The 24,920-nt window shown below is 46.6% G+C and overlaps 2 long non-coding RNA genes across 2 annotated transcripts in view; one reads left to right on the plus strand and one right to left on the minus strand.

Annotated features, from left to right (window-relative positions):
• Positions 1-24,920, minus strand: part of LOC132459200 (uncharacterized) — a 132,241-nt gene that overhangs the window by 88,047 nt on the left and 19,274 nt on the right. The gene's annotated exons all lie outside the window — the stretch shown is intronic.
• On the plus strand, positions 20,968-22,973 carry LOC132459180 (uncharacterized). Its single transcript, XR_009526126.1, has 3 exons — positions 20,968-21,756; positions 22,037-22,214; positions 22,333-22,973. It is a non-coding gene; the product is annotated as an uncharacterized LOC132459180 (long non-coding RNA).

The raw sequence follows: 24,920 nt of genomic DNA on the forward strand, positions 1-24,920 counted from the left end.
TACATGCATACATGTAATCGAATATAAATATATAATAATTACAAAAGCAATGTATAATATAAATAAATAAATAAATAAAAATTTAAAATACACAGTAAAACTTAAATACACAGTAAAGACTACCAACAGACCGAAAAAAAAAAAAATTAACATCAGTGCAGAACTGAGTTCAGTAAGGTGACAGCTTTAGGAAAGAAGCTGTCCCTGAGTCTATTTGTTCTGGCATATATGGACCTGAAGCGCCTGCCAGAGGGCAACAGGTTGAAGAGATGGTAGCCGGGGTGGGTGGTGTCCTTCAGGATGCCTCTGGCCCTGCTGAGACAGCGGGAGCCGTAGATGGTGCTTAAGGAAGGCAGAGGGCAGCCAATGATTTTTTGAGCAACGTTTGCCACCCTCTGCAGTCTCTTCCTGTCGGCCTCCGTGCAGCTGGAGTGCCACACTGACACAGCGTAGGTCAGCAGGCTCTCGATGGTGGAACGGTAGAAGGTCACCAGCAGCTGTGCGTTTAGATGCTCTCTCCTGAGCACCCTCAGAAAGTGTTGCCGCTGCTGGGCCTTCTTGACCAGCGCTGAGGTGTTGACCGACCAGGAGAGATCAGCAGAGATGTGGACTCCGAGGAATTTGAATGACTGCACTCGCTCCACACCTTCACCGTTGATGTACAGGGGGGCATGGGGGGCTCTGTTCCGTCGGAAGTCCAGGATGAGTTCCTTGGTCTTGGTGATGTTCAGTGCCAGGTTGTTAGAAACACACCACTCACCAAGTTTCAGGACCTCATCTCTGTAGGCCGCCTCGTTTCCCCCTGTTATAAGGCCCACCACCGTTGTGTCATCAGCAAATTTAACAAAGATGTTATCTGGGTGGGTGGGACTGCAGTCTGATGTGTAGAGGGAGTAGAGTAGTGGGCTCAGCACACAGCCCTGGGGAGAGCCAGTGCTGAGAGTCCGGGAGGAGGAGAGGTGAGGACCCAGTTTCACCTGCTGGGGTCGGTTGACCAGAAAGTCTTTAATCCAGGAGCAGGTGGATGGTGGGAGCCCCAGGTTGATTAACTTGGGGATCAGAATGTCTGGCATTATGGTGTTAAAAGCTGAGCTGAAATCAATGAAGAGCATCCTGACGTAGCTTCCCTCTTTCTCCAGGTGACTCAGTGCTGAGTGGAGAGCGATGGCTATTGCGTCGTCGGTGGATCTGTTAGTCCGGTATGCAAACTGGTGTGTGTCCAGGGTGGGGGGGAGACAGGCTTTGATGTGTCTCAAAACCAGTTTCTCAAAGCACTTGGTGATGACTGGGGTGAGTGCTACGGGGCGGAAGTCATTGAGGCTGGTAGTGGGTGACTTTTTAGGGATTGGGATGATTGTGGCAGATTTCAAGCAGGATGGGATTACAGCTTGTTCCAGAGACAGGTTGAAAATGTCAGTGAAGACCTGTGATAGCTGGTTGGCACATGCCTTGAGCACCTTCCCAGGTACTCCATCTGGGCCTGCAGCCTTCCTGGGGTTAACTGCACTGAGCACCCGCCTCACGTCCTGTACCTCAAGAGTGAGTGGGGGGGTGCTGGAGGCTGATGGGGGTTGTAGTGGTGGTTGGACTGATGTGACTGAGTGCTGTGTGGAAGACTCAAAGCGGGCAAAGAAGCTGTTCAGCTCCTCTGCCAATGCCGCATCTGAGTCCCCGGGTGTCACAGCACAGCCTCTGTAATTGGTGATGGTCTGTATACTCTGCCACACCTGCCGGGGGTTGTTGAGCTGTTCCTCTATCCTCCTCTTGAATTCTACTTTGGTCCACCTAATGCCTCTCCTCAGGTCGGCGCGAGCGGCGCTGTACAATGCTCTGTCACCTGATCTGAAGGATGAGTCACGGGCCCGGAGGAGCGTGCGGACCTGGCTTGTCATCCATGGTTTCTGGTTTGGGAACACCCGGATGCACTTTTCCACAGTGACATTCCCAATGCAGTACTTGATGTAAGACAGTACTGTGTCTACGAATGTAGCCAGGTCTTCATGGTAGAAGGCTTCCCACTGTGTTTGTTCAAAGCAGTCCTGCAGTCGGGGGAGGGCATCCTCAGGCCAGGTGGTAATGGTCTTCTTTGTGGGCTTTGTTTGTCGACAGAGGGGGGTGTATGCGGGGGTGAGGAGCAGTGAGAGGTGGTCTGACCGGCCCAGGTGGGGGAGGGGTACGGCTCTGTATGCACGCTTGATGTTGGAATACACATGATCCAGAGTGTTTTCTTCTCTTGTTGGGCATTTTACAAATTGATAGAATTTTGGTTGAACAGTCTTGAGATTTGCTTTATTGAAGTCCCCTGCAATAATGTGGGCGCCATTGGGGTGGGCGCGCTGGTGGTTATTGATGGCATTATGCAGCAGAGAGAGAGCCGTGTTTACATTAGCGTCCGGTGGAATGTAGACTGCAGTGACGACAACAGCCGCTAGTTCTCTAGGTAGAAAAAAGGGTCTGCATCTCACTGACATGAACTCCAGGTCAGGAGAACAGTGTTTGTCCAGAATAGTGCTGTTGTTACACCAACCTCCATTCACGTAGATGCAGAGCCCTCCTCCTCTGTTCTTTCCGGAGTCTCATCTCATCTCATTTTCGACCGCTTATCCGGGGTCGGGTCGCGGGGGGAGCAGCTCAAGCAGGGGGCCCCAGACATCCCTTTCCCGGGCCACATTGACCAGCTCTGACGGGGGGATCCCGAGGCGTTCCCAGGCCAGTGTTGAGATATAATCTCTTCACCTAGTCCTGGGTCTTCCCCGAGGTCTCCTCCCCACTGGACGTGCCTGAAACACCTCCCAAGGAAGGCGCCCAGTGGGCATCCTTACCAGATGCCCGAACCACCTCAGCTGACTCCTTTCTAAGTAAAGGAGCAGCGGCTCTAATCCGAGTTCCTCACGGATGGCTGAGCTTCTCACCCTATCCCTAAGGGAGACGCCAGCCACCCTTCTGAGAAAACTCATCTCGGCCGCTTGTACCCGCGATCTCGTCCTTTCGGTCATCACCCAGCCCTCATGACCATAGGTGAGGATAGGAACGAAGATCGACCGGTAGATCGAGAGCTTTGCCTTGCGGCTCAGCTCTCTTTTCGTTACAACGGTGCGGTAAAGCGAACGCCGGCCAATCTCACGCTCCATAGTACCCTCACTCGCGAACAAGACCCCGAGGTACTTGAACTCCTTCACTTGGGCTAAGGACTCATTTCCTACCCGGAGTAAGCAATCCATCGGTTTCCTGCTAAGAGTCATGGCCTCAGATTTAGCGGTGCTGATCCTCATCCCAGCCGCTTCACACTCGGCCGCCAGCCGATCCAGTGTGTGCTGAAGGTCACAGGCCGATGATCCAATGAGGACCACATCATCTGCAAAAAGCAGTGACGAGATCCTCAGACCACCGAACTGCAACCCCTCCCCACCACGACTACGCCTCGATATCCTGTCCATGTATATCACAAACAGGATTGGTGACAAGGCGCTGCCCTGGCGGAGACCAGCACCCACTGAGAACGAAACTGACTGGCTGCCGAGAACACGAACACAGCTCTCGCTTTGGGAGTACAAAGATTGGATGGCCCTGAGGATAGACCCCCTTACCCCATACTCCCGCAGCACCTCCCACAGTTTCTCCCGGGGGACCCGGTCATACGCCTTCTCCAGATCCACAAAACACATGTAGACCGGATGGGCATACTCCCAGGCCCCCTCCAGGATCCTTGCGAGAGTGAAGAGCTGGTCCGTAGTTCCACGTCCGGGGCGAAAACCGCATTGTTCCTCTTCAATCTGAGGTTCGACGATCGGCCGAACCCTCCTTTCCAGCACCTTGGAGTAGACTTTACCAGGGAGGCTGAGAAGTGTGATGCCCCGGTAATTGGCACACACTCTCTGGTCCCCCTTTTTGAACAGGGGAACCACCACCCCGGTTTGCCACTCCTTTGGCACTGTACCCGACTCCCACGCGATGTTGAATAGGCGTGTCAACCATGACAGCCCCTCAACACCCAGAGCCTTTAGCATTTCTGGCTGGATCTCATCAATCCCTGGGGCTTTGCCACTGCGGAGATGTTTGACTACCTCAGTGACCTCCACCAGGGAAATTGACGACGAAACACCATCAACCTCGAGCTCTGCCTCCAACATAGAGGGCGTGTTATTCGGATTCAGGAGTTCCTCAAAGTGTTCCTTCCAACGTCCGACGACCTCCTCAGTTGAGGTCAACAGAGTCCCATCCTTACTGTACACAGCTTGGATGGTTCCCCGTTTCCCCCTCCTGAGGTGCCGGATAGTCTTCCAGAAACACTTTGGTGCCGACCGAAAGTCCTTCTCCATGGCCTCTCCGAACTTCTCCCACACCCGCTGCTTAGCCTCCGACACGGCAGCAGCTGCAGCCCTTCGGGCCTGTCGGTACCCTGCAACCGAGTCAGGAGTCCTCCAGGATATCATATCCCGGAAGGCCTCCTTCTTCAATCGGACGGCTTCCCTGACCACCGGTGTCCACCACGGTGTCCGAGGGTTACCGCCCCTTGAGGAGCCTAAGACCCTGAGGCCACAGCTAGCCACCGCAGCTTCAGCAATGGAGGCTTTGAACACTGCCCACTCCGGCTCAATGCCCCCAACCTCCACAGGAATGCCAGAAAAAATCCGCCGGAGGTGTGAGTTGAAGATACCTAGGACGGGGGCCTCCTCCAGACGTTCCCAGTTCACCCGCACTACTCGTTTGGGCTTACCAGGTCTATCCGGAAATTTCCCCCATTCCCTGATCCAACTCACAACCAGATGGTGGTCGGTTGACAGTTCCGCCCCTCTCTTTACCCGAGTGTCCAAAACATGCGGCCTCAGATCAGATGACACGATCACAAAATCGATCATTGATCTTCGGCCTAGGGTACTCTGGTACCAGGTACACTTATGAGCACCCTTATGTTCGAACATGGTGTTTGTTATGGATAATCCATGACTAGCACAGAAGTCCAATAACAAACGACCGCTCGGGTTTAGATCAGGGAGGCCGTTCCTCCCCACCACGCCTCTCCAGGTGTCTCCATCGTTGCCCACGTGGGCGTTGAAGTCTCCCAGCAGAACTACGGAGTCCCCTACTGGAGCCCCATACAGGACTCCATTCAGGGTCTCCAAGAAGGCAGAGTACTCTGAGCTGCTGTTTGGTGCATACGCACAAACAACAGTCAGAGTTTTCCCCCCTACAACCCTTAGGCGCAGGGAGGCGACCCTCTCGTCTACCGGGGTAAACTCCAACACCGCGGCGCTCAGCCGGGGATTTATGAGTATCCCCACACCCGCCCGGCGCCTTACGCCCTCGGCAACTCCGGAGAAGAATAGAGTCCAACCCTTATCCAGGAGTACGGTACCAGAGCTGAGACTGTGCGTGGAGGTAAGCCCCACCAGATCTAACTGATAGCGCTCCACTTCCCTCACAAGCTCCGGTTCCTTTCCCCACAGCGAGGTGACGTTCCATGTCCCCAGAGCCAGCTTCTGCCGCCCGGGTCTAGTCCGTCGAGACCCCTGACCTTCGCTGCCACCCATGTGGCTGCGCACCCGACCCCAACGGGTCTTCCCACAGGTGGTGGGCCCATGGGATGAAGAGAGGGGGGGTGCCACGTAGTTTGTTCGGGCTGTGCCCGACCGGGCTCCGTGGCAAACCCGGCCACCAGGCGCTCGCCATCGAGCCCTCCGTCTGGGCCTGGCTCCAGACGGGGGCCCCGGGCTTCCTCCGGGCCGGGTCACATCTCCTCTTATTCCGATATTCATTCATATTCAGCACAAGGCTCCAGACAACACTGCCCTCAAGTTTACAGGGACACGCAAACCTCTCCACCACGATAAGTTGACGGTTCCATGAGAGGAACCGTCACTGTCCGGAGTCACTGTTCCTATCCCATCTGTGTAGCGCGCGTCCTGCTAGTTGCACCGTGGCATCAGGGATTTGTGTATGTAGCCATGTCTCTGTGATGAGGAGCACGCAGCATTCGCGGACATAGCGATTTCCAGCCAGCTGTATTTCCAAATCGTCCGTTTTGTTTACCAGGGATCTGGCGTTTGTAAGGTAGAGGCTCGGCAGTGGAGGTTTGAGAGGCTGTTTCCTTGGCCTATTCAGTAGCCCAGCCCTGCAGCCCCGTCTTTGTTTTCTCTCACGTCGCCGTCTGCGTCGCCTGCCAGACCCGATAACAATCCACGGAGATCCCGCTGGTCTCGCTATCTCTTTAGGAATGTTGTGAGTGCGATGAAAGTCACTGGAGATGGTCATCTTCTCCATAAACTTCAGTTGGAAACCGATATCCAGTAAATCCAGACGACGGTAGTGTTTAGTAGAGAAAGTAACCGCTGCGTGCGCCGCCATGGCAACCAATTTGCAACAATTTGCAACTGATTAACCGAAAACCGAAAAGACAAATGTGATAAATGTGACAAACCGACGGGCGCCCTGCAAAGGTCCGCTCCAGAAACCGATATTCAGTAAGTCCAGACGACTGTAGCGTTTAGTAGTGTTGGGCAAAATAACCTGCTGAGTACATCACATGTACATTATAAATATAGCTAACTCCTACCCTAGCCTGATGAGCACATCACATGGCAGGCACATTACAATATAGTCAACTCTTGCTCTAACCCAACGAACACATAACACAAACATGATAATATATAGTCAGGTCAAGGCCAGAGCCGAAGGCCCCATTTCTCAGCCAGGCAAATGGTGGACACTCAGACAATGCACCAGTCATCCTCAAGAACGGGAGAGCCACATTAATTTATCACACAGGAGACACTTCGAAGAGCTCTCCCCCGTTAGGAGGACACATGCATATACCAGGGCCTGAGAGCCAAGGTCAAGCAAAAACACACAGAACCACACACACCTCAAACGCACACACCTCATCGAGAGGAGGATACAGCATAAGACTGTATCACACAGGGACTCTTGATCTTCTTCTGAAGCAGACCTTCCACGGAGGCGAAGCTCTGGACGAACCATCAGCGCTGATTAGGGACTTAGACATATTCGATCTCTCACGCTTTATGACTCTGTATAACCGTTGCCACTTTACTTAATAAATCCAAGGTCCTCGTGCCGACAGACTTTATTACCTCTCCGTCTCATTTCATCTGGTCCAGTAACTAGACAGACCGTTTTTCCCCTCAGTAGAAAAAGTAAACGAACACACGAAAAAAAACACAAAAAAGGCGAGAGTAGGGAGAGCTGTGAGCCGCTGCGTCTGTGTGTGTGTGTGTGTGTGTGTCTACACACCGCCATGGCAACAATAGAAAAAAGGACTAGTAAGGAATAGTAAAAGGACATAATGGAGTTACAGAAAGAGGTTGTGTACAGGTGAGGGGGGAGAGAGTCCTGGGGTTTAGTGATATTATTGAGTAGGGAGAACCGTGAATTGGAGTTTCCTTTATTGGCAGCGATTATACTGGAGTAGTAGTGGGTTTAAGTGCTGGCAATGGAGTCCTTATAGTCTAAGATGTGATTATTGTACATTTCTTTGTGAATGGTGAGGCCGGTTTTTCATGGAGCCGTTCAAGTTGCCGACCTTTGGCTTTCACATAGGCGTCGATTACGGGGGGGACGGGGGGGACATGTCCCCCCCACTATTTGAAATACGAATTTTGTCCCCACCAGTTTTAAAAATGTGCAAATCAATTGCGACTGAAAAAATCCCCACATACTAAACCGGAATCGTCTAGTCTAAAATCATGCGATAGGCGCGCTCGAAGACATCATTTATTAGATAGGCCTACCTAATAAACCGTTGGAACACACAAGACCGGAACCCATAGCAACGCCGGTAAACAAACCCCGACTCCCGAGAAGCCCAATCCCTATGAGCTCCCCGCGCTACGGCCATCCGGAGGCACACAGAGCTTTTGGCCGTGATATTATATATACAATTATATTATATTCTATACTATTATATATAGAGCTCCGAGAGTCGCAAACGGCAACAATCACTTTCTCCTCCATGCTGCAGTACACCCCGGACTGCACTGCGCTGAGTTTGACGGTTGAACGCTGATTGGCTGTTACGTTACACATGTCACTCAGTTGCCACGCTGTTGAACGCTGATTGGCTGTCATCACGCGAAATTCGTGTCAAAGTTTAAATTTGTCGCGCCACAAATCCTCGTGAACGCGCTCGCCTGTGCACGGCGAAAGTGTGGCGCGACAAATCAAAAAAATTCGCCCGATACGCGTCTATACGTTCACTTTGTATGGGATCTTGTCGTCCAAATAAAGTTTTTTTGAATTTGAATTTTGAATTTGAATCGATATGGATACGTCATCTAGCCTGCATGTGGAGGGCCACATAAGGTAAGAAATTGGTTTACGTAAACTTTGCTGCTGGTTCTGTTTGCTCGTGAATCGTGATGACCTGGCCAAAGGTTACCCACGGTCCTAAGCGATTTTGATCTGATTCTGGTTGGTGCTCCAGTTAGTATGCATTGTATATATATGCATGCATTGTATATATAGATTGCAGCTAGTAGCAGCTACACACGATGCGATTGCTATGCCAATGTGGTTATAGTGGGTTTTGTCTGATTGAGATATGTGACGACTTGGAGCCCGGTAGGCCTATCCTGACATAAATATGTTCTCGCATAACCTGTGTGATTATCCTAAACTGAAGGGGATTTTATTTGCGGACAATTTTCTTATGATGTTGTACGAGTGAAGTCTACATTGGTCCTTCGCAAGTGTTTACTGGTGGTCAGGATTTGGCAGATGCAATTCTCTGGGTGCTTGTATTTTTCTTCTTTTTTTAATGCAGCATAACATATGCTACCAGCAGCCCTTGCTCGTCTTCAAAAGGCTGATGCTCAGTACCTCTTTTCATTTCGTACCCCCTTCACAGTCTGGCATTGTTTGTCTGGTAAACGTTGTTGAAGTCAAGATAGGTGTTAAATTGCCAACACTGTTCTTTGTCCTGTGTGTATTAGTATTAGGCCTACATATCCCGAGCCAATACCCTGGTGTTTCCAACGCCGTTTTGCAAAACAAGCCAAAACACAAACTGTGGTTTTCAACTTTTATTGTTCGAATAGGATCTTCATAGGGCTGGCCCGAATGCCATTTTTCAGGCTTCGAATACTCGTTGGTTTTTAAGTGCGAATATTCGAATACTCGTTCCAGAAAAAAACACCATCAAAAACAACATTAATAATCCTTATATACTCCCTGGAACCGATTTTGACAGTATCTGCATATTTTGTTGAAGATTTAATAGCTTTTGAACATTAATTAGTAGGCCTAAGTAGGTTGAAGTTCCTTCGTTTTTCCCCGTGAAAGCGAACAGCTGTTGCTCCGTTCCAAATCAGCTGTTCTCTGCCATCTCAGCCCTTAGAGGAGCTTTTCAATTCATCCTGGAACGTGCATCTTTTCAGGGAATTTGTACAATAAATCCATAACAAATACCGAATATTGATTGTCTTATGTGTCCATATTATATCCATTATATTGACCGGGTATTCCCAAGACGCTCACGCTCTGCAGCAAGCCAGTCACAGTTGATTGGCGCGGTGCTGTACAGCGAACGTAAACAAACAACTAAGCTAAGGTTTTAAGTATTACTTTTCCTCCAGAGATCCCGCTAATGTTGTGTTATAAAGTAAAGGGAAACAAGATATCTATTCTTCCTCCACCTCTCTCACTTCTCTGCTTGGTGTCGCTGACGCTTATAGTTTGCCTCCCTCGCTCGCTCTGGTAAAGTCACGTACGTGAAAAAAAAAAGCTCTGAATACTGATTTAAGCTTCAAATACTAATTTTCCGAACCAGTATTTGAATAATTTCAACACCTGACAATACACTGTACAGCATATTGTAATGCAGCGTTGAATGGATGAATAGCTTACATAAGGGTACCCAGCACTTTTCAGACCACACTCAAGCTTATGGTTAGTGTCCCCACCACTTCTAAAAACAAACTGACGCCCTTGGGCTTTCAGACGAAGGTTGGGGGTGAACCAAGGGGCGGAGACAGAGAAAGAAACAGATCTGTTTTTTAACGGAGCAAGAGAATTGAGAATATTGTGGAGTCGAGTGTTGCAATGAGAGACCAGATCATCAGGGGTGGATACGTTGTGGATGTCAGTGAGGCAGAAGGAGTGGATACTTGAAGTGAGAGTGGCAGGGTTGATGTTCTTTATATTCCGGAATGAAATCAGGCGTGGTGTTTTAGAGACGGAGAGAGTGAGTTTCACTGTGAATGACAGGAGAAAGTGGTCAGTTATGGGGAGTTCATCAGCTGTAAGATCAAGAGGGGTGATTGTTGAAGTTAGATTGAAATTGGTCATACGAATATTTTATGTGGTAATGTGTTTTGCATAGATGGTCAATGATGTTCTTCAAAGAAATCCAGGAGGAGAGAAGATTATTGTGGAGTATCATAAAACACAGACACTGTGCGATGCAACCAGAAGACAGCTTGTGAATATCTTGGTTGCCGACATGTTGGAGGTGCATGGGTATGTTTCAAGAGCTTTTGACGGTTAAAATGCCTGTATGATGTCCCAGTACCTTATTTCAACGTCTTATACTTGTATCAGGCAGATCTCTTCCAAGGCTGTACGAGTGAAATGCGCCCAAGGCATTGTGGCCTTATTTCCATATCTCAAGGACCCGATTTCAAAGCATGGATATGTAAATTTGTTATTTTAATCTGAATTGCAGTTGTTTGCCTAATTATGAATGCAACTGTAATCTGAAAGTGGAGTATACTCCTTTCCCCTATAGTAGGGTGACCAGATTTGAGTTTGTGAAAAAGAGGACACTTCGTCGCGGGGGGGGGGGGGGGGGGGGGGGGGGGGGGGATAATGTCCGAAAACCGGACATTATCATCAATCAATAAAAAAAACCCGGACGCCCCGGATGGGACGTAAAAAGTGGACATGTCCGGGGAAAAGAGGACGTTTGGTCAGCCTACCCTATAGGAACACTTTTATGATCCTGCATCAGGCTCTGGATACATTGCATGGCACATTAAAAATGTGCAGCGAAGTCAATCTGACTACCCAAGGTCTCGGATAGCAGTGGAGGAATTCAGTGGTGGTCCAAAGGCTGCAAGAGACTCACCTTCTTCTACCATAGAACAATCGACCGGTGAAGAGTGTGAAGTGGCTATGTCTATGAAGAATCATTCGTCTGACAAAGCCTTAGTCATGGACAAAATGAAGGCCACATTTGAACACAGACAGATACTTGTTCGAGATCACGAGAAGTCAGTAGATGTTCTGGACACCATCCCAAGATTTCTCGAAATACCTGGCCTTGTGAGTTTACAGTCTTGGTGAAATATAATTGTGTCAATTGTAAATATATGCCCAGACATTTCAAATTGACACTGTAATGCAAATGTTTCTGTTTGGTAATGCTGTAACTAAAGTATCTATCTATCTAGCTCTATCTATTCCATTAATGGTTGGTTTCTGTGCGAAGTGTGGGTGTGTAATGTCATGATTGTATGTATTTACCATTATATTAATGTTGTACTGTTTTGATGTTAGATTGAGCAGGACTTTATGTGTAGCCCTGTGCTATATTTTCCTTTAATTTTCTTTAAGTTAAAAGGTGTTAATAAATGTTTAATGGTTTTGAATGCATTATGCCGAATGGTTTATTTTCCTATGGCCTGTATTTTATTTTCATTTGAGTATGTACGTTTTGGTTGTTTTCTTAATGTCACCTTTGAACCGGAGGGTTCAAAGGTGAACCAGGAAGAGTACGGACGGCTAGTCCGAGCTCGTGATCCATGTACCTTAGATTTATACAGGCGAATAATACTCTGTCTAGGATATAGACTAGAGGTATACTGTTTCCGGTTGTCGGTTAGATAACCACCAGATCAGTGATCGTGTATAGTATTGATGTTCTTCTGAGGTTTGCTGGAGATGCTGAACCTGCCTCCAGACGTGGACCAGAAGGCTGAGTGCGGCTAAGTGAGATACGTGCCCAAATAAGGATCTTGCCGGTCGTTTTGGATAAAACGCCAGCGTGGACCAGTCGACACGAGGACCGCGACTTTCCGCTCGCTTCCACACGCACACACACACGCCTCCAAGTGAGGTGAAAGGTACATTTGATTGTTTGTTTGTTTGCTCCTGTGAGTGAAGCGGCCGTTCTGTTTTTGGCCTCCACGTACCCAAGCGACGACACAGGCCTGCAACGTGGGGATAAATAGTTCGTGCCGGCATAGGACTTAAATATTGCTTTGTACATTATCTTTCCAAAATGCATTTGATTCCTTGTGTGAATTGGTTTACCTGTGGGTCGATGCACAGAATGATGATTCATGTTGATGTTTAACGTGTTAATACAATGAAACCTTTCTTTCATACTAAATGATGTGTGTTTTTATTGTAATTACCATGCCAGTGATTCCTGTTCATTAGGGGTTTAGTTATAAAATACTCTACGAGACACTACAATATAACTAACATAAAATCGTGTAGATTACCACATAAAGCAAAGTTGCAAACTTGTCGCTTTTCGGCGACAATCGCCGTTTTCTTGGTCAATTTGGTCATTCACGTGAATCGTGTAGAACCGGAGAGTTTTGTTTATGGGGGGGTCCAGAATTGCGAAAAATTATTGGATCATTCTTATAATTGACATTTCTCTGGGCCAATCGGAATCTCAGCACTTGCTTCAGAATCTTTCTTATAATTGAAATTTCTCTGGGCCAATCGGAGTCTTGAAGCACACAGCTCCAACTGAGCTCGCCATTGGATGAGACGGTCGCCTGGCTACCGCGCATGCGCATGCATGCGGCCAGACAACGCAAGAGAGCTTGTTGCGAAACACTCGTCCAGACTAGGGGTGTTCCACAAACGGAGGTTTAACAAACACTGAGTTAACGCTGAACTCTAGTTTGATTTACCCTGTGCCGACTAACCCAGAGTTTTCGGTTCCACAGCAGCGGTTATGCATTAGTTCAATCAACTCGGGGTTGGTTAACACAGGGTCGTGCGCGTCACCGCCAAACCTAAAAAGACGTGATGTATGGATCATGGAAACCCTGATCGAAATGGTGAAACGGGCCGCTTATTTCAATGAAATGGAACTTCAGGTTCTCCTGGAGAGCTATGACGAGGAGAAGGACATTATCACAAGAAAAGGGAACGCTAAAGCCTCTGCAACCCGGAGAACCAAAGCCTGGCAGCGGATCGCTGACCGCGTAAATGCGTTAGTTACATGTCAAAAGATTAGATTAGATTCAACTTTATTGTCATTGCACAAGTAAGGACAACCAGTACAACGAAATGCAGTTTAGCATCTAACCAGTAGTGCAATCAATAAAACGTTTTTGTTAAAGCAGCGCTATAAGAATAATAATAATACATAAAACACAGATAGCAGATAGCAGCTGGTCAACAAAGTTAAAAATATCCAGTCCGTTTTTAAAGTGCATATAGCTCTGAGGGTCCATAGAATGCACTATGAATATAAAGTGCAAGTAATACATAAATGGTTAATACAGTTGATCCACATTAATTTTAAAGTGCATATAGTTCTGAAGGGTCCATCGAATGCAGTATGAATATGAAGTGCATAAGTAAAGTGCATATGTGACCGGTTCGTTCTGCGTTGTCTTTCTTTCTAGCAATGAATGACGTGACCCACGATGTGTCTGGACTCGGGCACTCCGACGTCCATTTATTCGATCTGAATACACACATATACAAATAGCTTCCTTAGCCCTTGTGCCCTTACTCCAACTCTCTTCCCAAGGGTATTGCAACAAAGGCCCAACTACATACAATATTACAACAGAAATGATTGAAATAAAAGGAATAAAAGACCCTTGTGCCCTTACTCCAACTCTACGAAACACACAGGGGGGGAAGGGGAACTAGCATGACTACACGAGGGTCAGTTATATGCTAGTACATCGCAACAAAACACAAAGTTCCCCATAACACAGAAATCTATCTAATAACTATGGATAGATTATAAACCCCAGACTTCCAATTAAACAATATATAATCAAAATAACTAATATAAATAATGATAAATTATATGATGGTCAAAGATTTGATTACAATATAAATGTACACACGTCTTCCCAAGGGTATCGCAACAAAGGGAAGAGGGCAGGGGGCGCGGGAAACTTATCGGGTTCTCTGGAATGTGGGCGGGAGTATAGAAGGAGGTGGAGCCAAATCAAAAAAATAAATAAAATAGAGCTTAAGGCGGCATGGAAAGCTAAACTTCAGGTAATACAGAAAAACAAAGGCAATTGTGTAATTATAATTTAAAGGATATAACACACCCTGTTACACATAGGTAAAGTGCATAGGTGGTTTGAGGTAGTCAGATTGACCATAGTCCATGTTCAAGAAGAGGGGGGGGGGGGGGGGGTGGGCTAGTGTAGGGTCTTTGTGTTGACCAGTGTTGTAGTGTTGTGGAAAAAGCTGTTTCTGAGCCTGCTGGTGCGACTCCTGAGGCTCCTGTAACGTCTCCCGGACGGGAGGAGAGAGAACAGGGCATGACTGGGGTGAGTGTGGTCCTTGATGATTTTGTTTGCATGTTGCAGACACCGAAGATCAGTGAGGGCAGGGAGTGATGTGCCAATTATTTTCTGAGCAGTTTTAACGACTCGCTGTAGGGCTTTCCTATCAGCCATAGTGCAGTTACCATACCACACCGTGAAGCAGTTGGTGAGGATGCTCTCAACGGTGCAGCGGTAGAAGTTCCGGAGGATCTGAGAGGAGAGTCCAGCTTTTTTCAGTTTTCTGAGGAAGAAGAGGCGTTGTTGAGCTTTCTTGATCAGAGTGGAGGTGTTGAGTGACCAGGAGAGGTCTTGTGAAATATGGACACCCAGAAACTTGAAGTTGGTGACCCGTTCCACTTCAGCCCCGTTGATGTGAATGGGTGTGTGTATGCTTGCCTTTGATTTCCGGAAGTCAACAATGAGTTCTTTGGTTTTGGTGGTGTTGAGCACAAGATTGTTACTAGCGCACCAAGCTGCCAAGTGCTGAGGCCTGTTTCAGGTAGCTGGTTTAACATACTCTGAGTTTAATCCTGCGCTCTGAGTTGGTTGACTCAGAGTTCAGGGTTGAAAAGCAACTCTGGGTTTTCGGTTTCAGAACAGAGGGGTGTTCCACAAACTGAGGTTTAACAAACACTGAGTTAACGCTGAACTCTAGGTTGATTGACCCTGTGCCGACCAACCCAGAGTTTTCGGTTCCACAGCAGCGGTTATGCATTAGTTCAATCAACTCGGGGTTGGTTAACACAGGGTTGTGCGCGTCCACGCCAAACTTAAAAAGACGTGATGTATGGATCATGGAAACCCTGATCGATATGGCGAAACGGGCCGCTTATTTCAATGAAATGGAACTCCAGGTTCTCCTGGAGAGCTATGACGAGGAGAAGGACATTATCACAAGAAAGGGGAACGCTAAAACCTCTGGAACCCGGAGAACCAAAGCCTGGCAGCGGATCGCTGACCGCGTAAATGCGTTAGTTACACGTCAAAAGCATGATCCTTAATATTTGAGCCATGAATATATAAATATCCCAGTTAAGCATTCTTAAAGATCCTACCACATAACCCCTTTCTTCTAAAACAATATGTAGCCTACTCCGATTGCTTCCAAGTGGTCAGAGGATCAAGTATAAAAATGAAGTATAAAAAACATACAAACTGGTAAGCTTTTCCCACCATCGTATTGGTATAAATTTAAATAAGCCATTTTTTTAAGCCAATCGTGAAAAGGCCGACAGTCGGCAGACTGGATCTGGCCCTCAAATTGTCTTGACCCCGGTGGAGGAGCTGTTAATAAACATAAATTCAGGGCGCCCTGGCATGGAGGGGGTACCTGGAGGTACCTACCACCTCAGAGAGTCATGGGCCATACCCCACACTGGTTGAATGTAGGTTTTTGTGTTTTCTTGCATTTTAGATTTTTTTTGCCTTCGAAGTAACACATGCAAACCGTGTGCTTGCCACAGCGCATACTATTCCAAATGTTTCTTTTTTTGGTAACTGGGTAGAAAACCTAAAAGTGACAATTCATCGACTTCACAGATCAAGATGGATCAGTGCTTGTAATGAAGCCGCCGGCTACGATCGAACATTCTCCAGTGGATGCAAGTCCGTTGGGACTATTTTATACTTTATGTTGTAAATGCCTCTCGGCATAGTACTCAGACAATATTGCTCTTTGTATGATAGGAGGCCGATACAAATCTTGGATGGGTCATCTGAAACGACTGTGATGTGCTCAGCATCTCCAGCATTATAGCCATTATAGCCTATAGATAAAACTACCATTTGAAAAAAACGGAGGGCTACGCAAATAGTCTGGAGTGAACTGAGGCCAGGTCCTCGATTGGTAGTGTTGGCTATGTAAGGCTATTTAAATATATTAAAGATTTGCGCGAGAATCTATATCTCTCCACTCCAGCAAAAAGTCATCCAATATGCCAAGATGTCGAGCCGTGGTCTTATCAATCGCTCCCGGTGGATTGCACGTATAATTTGCGCTCTGATATCAGCAGTTCTTTCATCAAAAGGGCATGCCATTGTGAACACATGAAATCTGCGGTGAACGCCGGTGGAAATACCCAAAACCGGGTTATGTTTCAAACTTAACCTGCGCAAAACCTGGTCCGACCAGGTTTGATTCAGAGCATATGTTGCTATAGCAACTAACATACCGTGATCCTTTTGGAACGGAAAACCTAGGGTTACAGCAAACCCTGGGTTAAAGGTCCCATGACATGCTATTTTATGTATTCTTTAATATAGGTATTAGTGGGCAACTAACACAGTATTCAAAGACGTTCCCTAAATTCAGCCGTGGTGCAGAGTTACAGCCACTCTGAGCCAGTCGCACATTGAGCTTCCCCCAAATGCGCTGTTTCGGTGGGCGTGTCAAGGAGGAGGGTGGGGGTGTGGCCCTGAGCAGCTTGCAGCCACCATGCGCTCTGTTTACAGTGGATGTATCACAATGGCGAGCCGCACACAGCCTTTAGCCGTGTTCTGTAAATATTCTAGAACACACAGGAGTCCTGGAGCTCCATATCTAAATATTATCATATAGCCTACACATATCTATATCATATAATATATATTATCACGGCCAAAAGCTGTGTGAGCCGATATTATGAATCTCAAACGACCGCGTTGGGTTCTCCAACGTTCCTGGTTCTTCAACGTCCACATCAATGTGAATACACACACTGTAACGCAAGTGTTTCTTGTCGGTTCTTTGACGTGTCTTGTATTTCCACAACGAGACTGTCGTGGGGGTTATCTGAGCCATGGTTGAGAATGAATTGGGGGGAAGGAACTTTGGCTTTGACTCCCTCAAGAACATGAACCACGACATGGAGGAGAAAGGGATTGTTGGCGGCGAATGTCTCCCGCTTGAGCCCCGCTGAGGGACCACCGCCGGCGGCGGAGGTGCATAAGCGCTGCCCGGCAAAGATCCCTTTCTCCTCCTTGTCGTGGTTCATGTTCTTGAGGGAGTCAAAGCCAAAGTTCCTTCCCCCCAATTCATTCTCAACCTTGGCTGAGATAACCCCCAATACGAGTCTCGTTGTAGAAATACCAGAGACGAGAGTCCGACGTGTTATGAGCCATCACACCAACAGCAGAACGGTTATCCAAATAACAAGGAAGTGTACAACACTTGCGTTACAGTCCTGGAGCTCTATATCTAAATAATATCATATAATACATAGATATCTATATCATATAACATATTGTGTGCGCCTCCAGACGATATTATGAATCACAAACGACTTTGTCGGGTTCAGCGACGTCTCTGGTTCTTCCACTTTCACATCAACCTGAAGTCGACTGAACCGCGCGCTGCCTGCGGCCGGCTGCCCGCTGCCGGGCGATGGTGCCTCGCGGCAACCGGCGGCATGTCGCAGTTCATGTACTTCAGCGAGTCAAACCAAAGTTCCTTTCCCCCAATTCCTTCTCAACCATGGCTTAGATAACCCCCACGACAGTCTCGTTGTGGAAATACAAGACACGTCAAAGAACCGACAAGAAACACTTGGTTACAGTGTGTGTATTCACACACACACATGTGGCGCTCGCACGGTCGAGTCTCATTGGCGGGCCAACGTCTCTGGGCGGGCCAGGCAGAGTAAGGGGAGGAGCTGAGATTCCTCATGACGTCATGAGCACAGATTTCCAAATCAGCGCGCTTGAGCCTCCATTTTTTCAAAGGCGAGCAGAACAGCTAGTGCTCGTTTTACACCAAACGCAAGTTTTAGCCACTGGGGGACCATAGGCAGGCTAGGGGAACTCATATTTATGTTAGAAAACCTCATAAATTGAGATTTTCATGTCATGGGACCTTTAACTTACCCGGTTATGTGATAAAACCGGCTTTGTGGAACACCCCACAGGTGATCAGCATTGGGTTAATCAACTCTGAGTATGTTCACTCTGGGTTGAGGGCGTGCCTGTGGGGTGTTCCACAAAGCCGGTTTTATCACATAACCGGGTAAGTTAACCCAGGGTTTGCTGTAACCCTAGGTTTTCCGTTCCAAAAGGATCACGGTATGTTAGTTGCTATAGCAACATATGCTCTGAATCAAACCTGGTCGGACCAGGTTTTGCGCAGGTTAAGTTTGAAACATAACCCGGTTTTGGGTATTTCAACCGGCGTTCACCGCAGATTTCATGTGTTCACAATGGCATGCCCTTTTGATGAGAGAACTGCTGATATCAGAGCGCAAATTATACGTGCAATCCACCGGGAGCGATTGATAAGACCACGGCTCGACATCTTGGCATATTGGATGACTTTTTGCTGGAGTGGAGAGATATAGATTCTCGCGCAAATCTTTGATATATTTAAATAGCCTTGCATAGCCAACACTACCAATCGAGGACCTGGCCTCAGTTCACTCCAGACTATTTGCGTAGCCCTCCGTTTTTTTCAAATGGTAGTTTTGAGGCTATAGGCCTAATGCTGGAGATGCTGAGCACATCACAGTCGTTTCAGATGACCCATCCAAGATTTGTATCGGCCTCCTATCATACAAAGAGCAATATTGTCTGAGTACTATGCCGAGAGGCATTTACAACATAAAGTATGAAATAGTCCTAACGGATCGTAGCCGGCGGCTTCATTACAAGCACTGATCCATCTTGATCTGTGAAGTTGATGAATTGTCACTTTTAGGTTTTCTACCCAGTTACCAAAAAAAAGAAACATTTGGAATAGTATGCGCTGTGGCAAGCACACGGTTTGCATGTGTTACTTCGAAGGCAAAAAAAATCTAAAATACAAGAAAACACAAAAACCTACATTCAACCAGTGTGGGGTATGGCCCATGACTCTCTGAGGTGGTATACCTCCAGGTAGGCTACCCCCTCCATGCCAGGGCGCCCTGAATTTATGTTTATTAACAGCTCCTCCACCGGGGTCAAGACAAAAGACTGTCGGCCTTTTCACGATTGGCTTAAAAAAATGGCTCATTTAAATTTATACCAATACGATGGTGGGAAAAGCTTACCAGTTTGTATGTTTTTTATACTTGATCCTCTGACCGCTTGGAAGCAATCGGAGTACATATTGTTTTAGAAGAAAGGGGTTATGTGGTAGGATCTTTAAGAATGCTTAACTGGGATATTTATATATTCATGGCTCAAATATTAAGGATCATGCTTTTGACGTGTAACTAACGCATTTACGCGGTCAGCGATCCGCTGCCAGGCTTTGGTTCTCCGGGTTCCAGAGGTTTTAGCGTTCCCTTTTCTTGTGATAATGTCCTTCTCCTCGTCATAGCTCTCCAGGAGAACCTGGAGTTCCATTTCATTGAAATAAGCGGCCCGTTTCGCCATATCGATCAGGGTTTCCATGATCCATACATCACGTCTTTTTAAGTTTGGCGTGGACGCGCACAACCCTGTGTTAACCAACCCCGAGTTGATTGAACTAATGCATAACCGCTGCTGTGGAACCGAAAACTCTGGGTTGGTCGGCACAGGGTCAATCAACCTAGAGTTCAGCGTTAACTCAGTGTTTGTTAAACCTCCGTTCGTGGAACACCCCTCTGTTGACTATAAAGAGCCATCATCAATGGATCTCTGATAACATGATCAAACATGGAACAAAAGCGTAGATCCACTTACTTTTCCCCCACGGAATTGGAAATTCTAATGAACGCGTATGCCGAACAGTTACCCATTTTAACAAAAAAAAGCAATTCCGCCGCGGCAGCGAGAGCGCGAGAGAGAGCTTGGCAGTAAATAGCTGAACAAGTCAATGCGTCAGTAAAATAAATTAGTAAAATAAAAGAGGAAAGTTTAATATCTTCCACTTATTCAATAAATCTAATTGAATCTTAGTCTAATCATCTGATGGCGTCATCGCCCTACTTGAACCAGATGCCCTCACCAACTTCCATGCAATTGTAACAATTCAAAAGATGCAAAAGGATGCTTTGGAGATCCAAATTTTGGAACATAAGTTAAAGGTGGGGGAGGTGCAAACTGGGATACTGTTCCCTGCTCTTAAAACATACCCAATATAAATTACTTAATTTTTTTTGTGCTTTCAGGAAATAAAGGAATCCTCATAATAAGTAGATTGTCTTTATTAGAACACGGGCTGTGGTGGGACAAGTTATTTTGTTGAACAGTTTACTCAAAGGGTTTTATTTCAGTGAACAATGCAGACGATTATGCTGAGCATGTGCATGTAGAGAAGAACAGCATCTGGTTAAAAGCAGTACCAGGGTCTTTTCTGCCTTGCATTCTTAAAATGAGTTTCTTGACTTGCAGCAGTTATAGGTCCGTGGTTAGTCAGCTACTCTGATCATGGGAAAGCCACAACGTTGAAGTGACTGTACAGAGCGGGTGGGATGCACGGGGCGGATCATTCTGCACATGCGTTAATTGCGTTAAAAAAACAAAACTTAAACTTAAAGCATGCCCCCGGTGCGTTTGACAGTTAACATGGGGGCTGAGAAGGTGGTTTAAATAAATGATCGATTGCGCTGAAAAACGATAGCGCTCGGGAAGAAAATTATCAGGAAAATAAATTATATCCAACCGGGGTCTTAATAATCGTTCCTCACGGAGATTCCTTCTGAGGATCGCAGCCTCTACGTCCACAGGCTCTCGTAGAAAAGGACATGCCATTTCTAACACTTCCTTCTGTCGGAGAGCTGCCTTCAGCCTTATAGACAACAAACTCAGAGTAGGTCTAACCACCTCCCGAGCAGGTTAGACCCACGGCGTATGTTGCCGCAGCAACTAACTCTCGGTTGCGCTGAACCTGCTACCTGAAACGGAAAACCCAGAGTTTCCACTAACTCAGAGCGAACAAACTCGGGGTTGCCTCAAAACCAGCTACCTGAAACAGGGCTCAGGTGATCAGCGTTGGGTTAATCAACTCTGAGTATGTTCACTCTGGGTTGAGGGCGTGCCTGTTGACTATTAAGAGCCATCATCAATGGATCTCTGATAATATGATCAAACATGGACCAAAAGCGTAGATCCACTTACTTTCTCCCACGGAATTGGAAATTCTAATGAACGCGTAGGCCGAGCAGTTACCCAGAGAGAGCTTGGCCTGAAATAGCTGAACAAGTCAATGCGTGAGTAAAATAAATTAGTAAAATAAAATAAAATAAGAGGAAAGTTTAATATCTTCCACTTATTCAATATGTAAATTGTGTGTATGTGTGTGTGTCAATTTACGCAACCCCGAGTTGCCCCAAGAGGACTTGGCAGCAAATGAAGATGAAGTACAAAAATATAGTTCAAACAGGTAAACTAATGTTGAATTGAAATCAAATCAATTGTGCTGTTTTGCCTGCTGTACCTAATTTAACAGCTATATTCAACATGTGATGGGCCTTTATTTAAGCAGTAAATGTAAGTAGTACATTTCCCAGCCACCCCCAACAATGCCAATATTTAATAGGATTTAGATATATTAGAAGGCTACACCTAGGCAAAATGCATTATATATATATATATATATATATATATATTGTCTTCAAAATAGCGCTTACTGAATATTAGGGTAACATTTTCCTCCATGTTAGCAAATCGAAAAAAAGCAGAGGCCCGGAAGAGTGGAGGGGGTCCACCTCTGCAGCCCTCACAGAGGCTGAGGAGATGGCCCTCAGACAACAGAGTATGCGTCCTGTGGCTGAGGGCATCCCTGGGGGGAGCTCCTCTGATCCCCCCCCACCCCCCAGGATAGAAGTGCCTTTATAAGAGGTTGGTTATTCAAAATAATTAAATATGTACACGCAACCCAGCATGTTGCAAATTAGATGGGGCAATATTCTGCGCTCAAGTAGCCTAATAATTTCACTGTCTAATCATCTTCTTCCAGTTACTGATGGCGTCATCGCCCTACTTGAACCAGATGCCCTCACCAACCTCCATGCAATTGTAACAATTCAAAATATGCAAAAGGATGCTTTGGAGATCCACATTTTGGAACATAAGTTAAAGGTGAGTGAGGTGCAAACTGGGATACTGTTCCCTGCTCTAAAAACATACCCGATATGAATGACTTTTTTTGTGCTTTCAGGAAACAAAGAAATCCTCATAAAAAGTAGATTGTCTTTATTAGAACACGGGCTGTGGTGGGACAAGTTATTTTGTTGAACAGTTTACTCAAAGGGTTTTACTTCAGTGAACAATGCAGACGATTATGCTGAGCATGTGCATGTAGAGAAGAACAGCATCTGGTTAAAAGCAGTACCAGGGTCCTTTCTGCCTTGCATTCTTAAAATTAGTTTCTTGACTTACAGCAGTTATAGGTCCGTGGTTAGTCAGCTACTCTGATCATGGGAAAGCCACAACGTTAAAGTGACTGTAGTAGCCTACAGAGCGGGTGGGATGCACGGGGCGGATCATTCTGCACATGCGTTAATTGCGTAAAAAAACCCAACTTAAACTTAAAGCATGCCCCCAGTGCGTTTGACAGTTAACATGGGGACTGAGAAGGTGGTCTAAATAAATGATAGATTGCGCTGAAAAACGATAGCGGTCGGGAAGAAAATTATCAGGAAAAGAAAGTATATCCAACCGGGGTCTTAATAATCGTTCCTCACGGAGATTCCTTCTGAGGATCGCAGCCTCTACATCCACAGGCTCTCGTAGAAAAGGACATGCCATTTCTAACACTTCCTTCTGTCGGAGAGCTGCCTTCAGCCTTATAGACAACAAACTCAGAGTAGGTCTAACCACCTCCCGAGCAGGTTAGGTCCACGGCGTATGTTGCCGCAGCAACTAACTCTCGGTTGCGCTGAACCTGCTACCTGAAACGGAAAACCCAGAGTTTCCACTAACTCGGAGCGAACAAACTCGGGGTTGCCTCAAAACCAGCTACCTGAAACAGGCCTCTGGACTTCCTCCCTGTTGGCTGATTCATCATTATTCCTGATCAGGCCGAGCACTGTTGTGTCGTCTGCAAATTTGAGGATGGAGTTGGAGTTGTGAATGGGGGAGCAGTCATGGGTGAAGAGGGTGTACAGTAAGGGGCTGAGCACGCACCCTTGTGGTACACCAGTGTGTAGAGGAAATGTAGTGGAAGAGAGGTTGTTTAACCTCACCGTCTGTGGTCTGTTGATCAGAAAGTCCAATATCCAGTTGCAGGTGGATATGCTGATGCCAAGCTTGTGTAGTTTCATGATCAGATCAGATGGTATGATTGTGTTGAAAGCTGAGCTGAAGTCGATGAATAGCAACCTAGCATAGGAATTGCTATTGTCCAGGTGGGTGAGGGCAGAGTGAAGGGCTGTGGATATGGCATCCTCAGTCGATCTGTTGGCACGGTATGCATACTGGTGGGGGTCTAATGCAGGAGGAAGGCTGGGCTTGAGGTGAGCTAAGATTAGCTTCTCAAGACACTTGGTGATGGTGGGCAGTGGCGGCGCCAGAAATAATTTGTTGCAGTTGCTTAACAGTTGCTGTATGAATTCAAGAGGTTGCTGGTCAAAAAAAAAAACCTTGATCAAAACACCTGAATTTGGCAGAGGCACGGCCGGGAAGACATTTTCGGCACGGGTTGGGGTGGTTGCGGTCCCGTACGAGGCAAGTTTACAGTACAGTAACAACACAGACTAATCGCACCACTGTGATTGAGTGTGATCGTATCATTTGACAGTGCGCTATCTTTCTCCCTCTCCCTCACACACGCACAGACATAAAGACGTAAAGACATAGAACAATATAGAGGAAGATCTTTAAGAAGGCCAACATGAAAATAGCCCAGCGGCATGTACACATTCACTGCTAGTCCAGTGGCACTGCGGCCACACGACGTATAACAAACAACATAGTGCTCTCAATCAACAGCCCGTCAGCAGTCCCCCAACTACAAGGTTAGCTGTCCTGTCAATAGTGGTGAATTGCACATCTCAGACCCACCGTCGCCACGGTACATTCCAAAGCATTCACATTAGTTGCGCGATACGTCTCAAATGTAGGCCTATGTGGAACATTAATACAATAGTTGCTATTATTGTTGATACTATTATACTTCATAATACTTCTATTAAGGGCGGATCATACCAGGCTACGATAAACCCATCCTTTGGCATGAGCCAAACCTAGAATCTAGTTCTACTTCAAAACAAAATCACATGGGCCCCAAGTAATATGCTGCGACGGGCAAACTTAATAACCAAACGGCCTACCTTAAATCGATGTCTTGATCACAGGACGTCTTGCAATATTCCACTTTAATCCATACGGTTTAACACACCAACATTGCTAGCAAGCATGTGCTAACATTGTATTGCTAATTCAAAACTGTGTAGGCTACAATATTTTCTTCCGTTTCTTCAGACATTGCCCACATCCAAAATGTGTCATGTATAAATATATAAGCCTATGCTAATTATATTATTTTAACTAAAAGGAGGTACCGTATTAAAACAAATTAATATATCAAGACACATCGTGTGATTC

This window comes from Gadus macrocephalus, chromosome 6 (genome assembly GCF_031168955.1).
Source record: "Gadus macrocephalus chromosome 6, ASM3116895v1".
Taxonomy (NCBI): domain Eukaryota; kingdom Metazoa; phylum Chordata; class Actinopteri; order Gadiformes; family Gadidae; genus Gadus; species Gadus macrocephalus.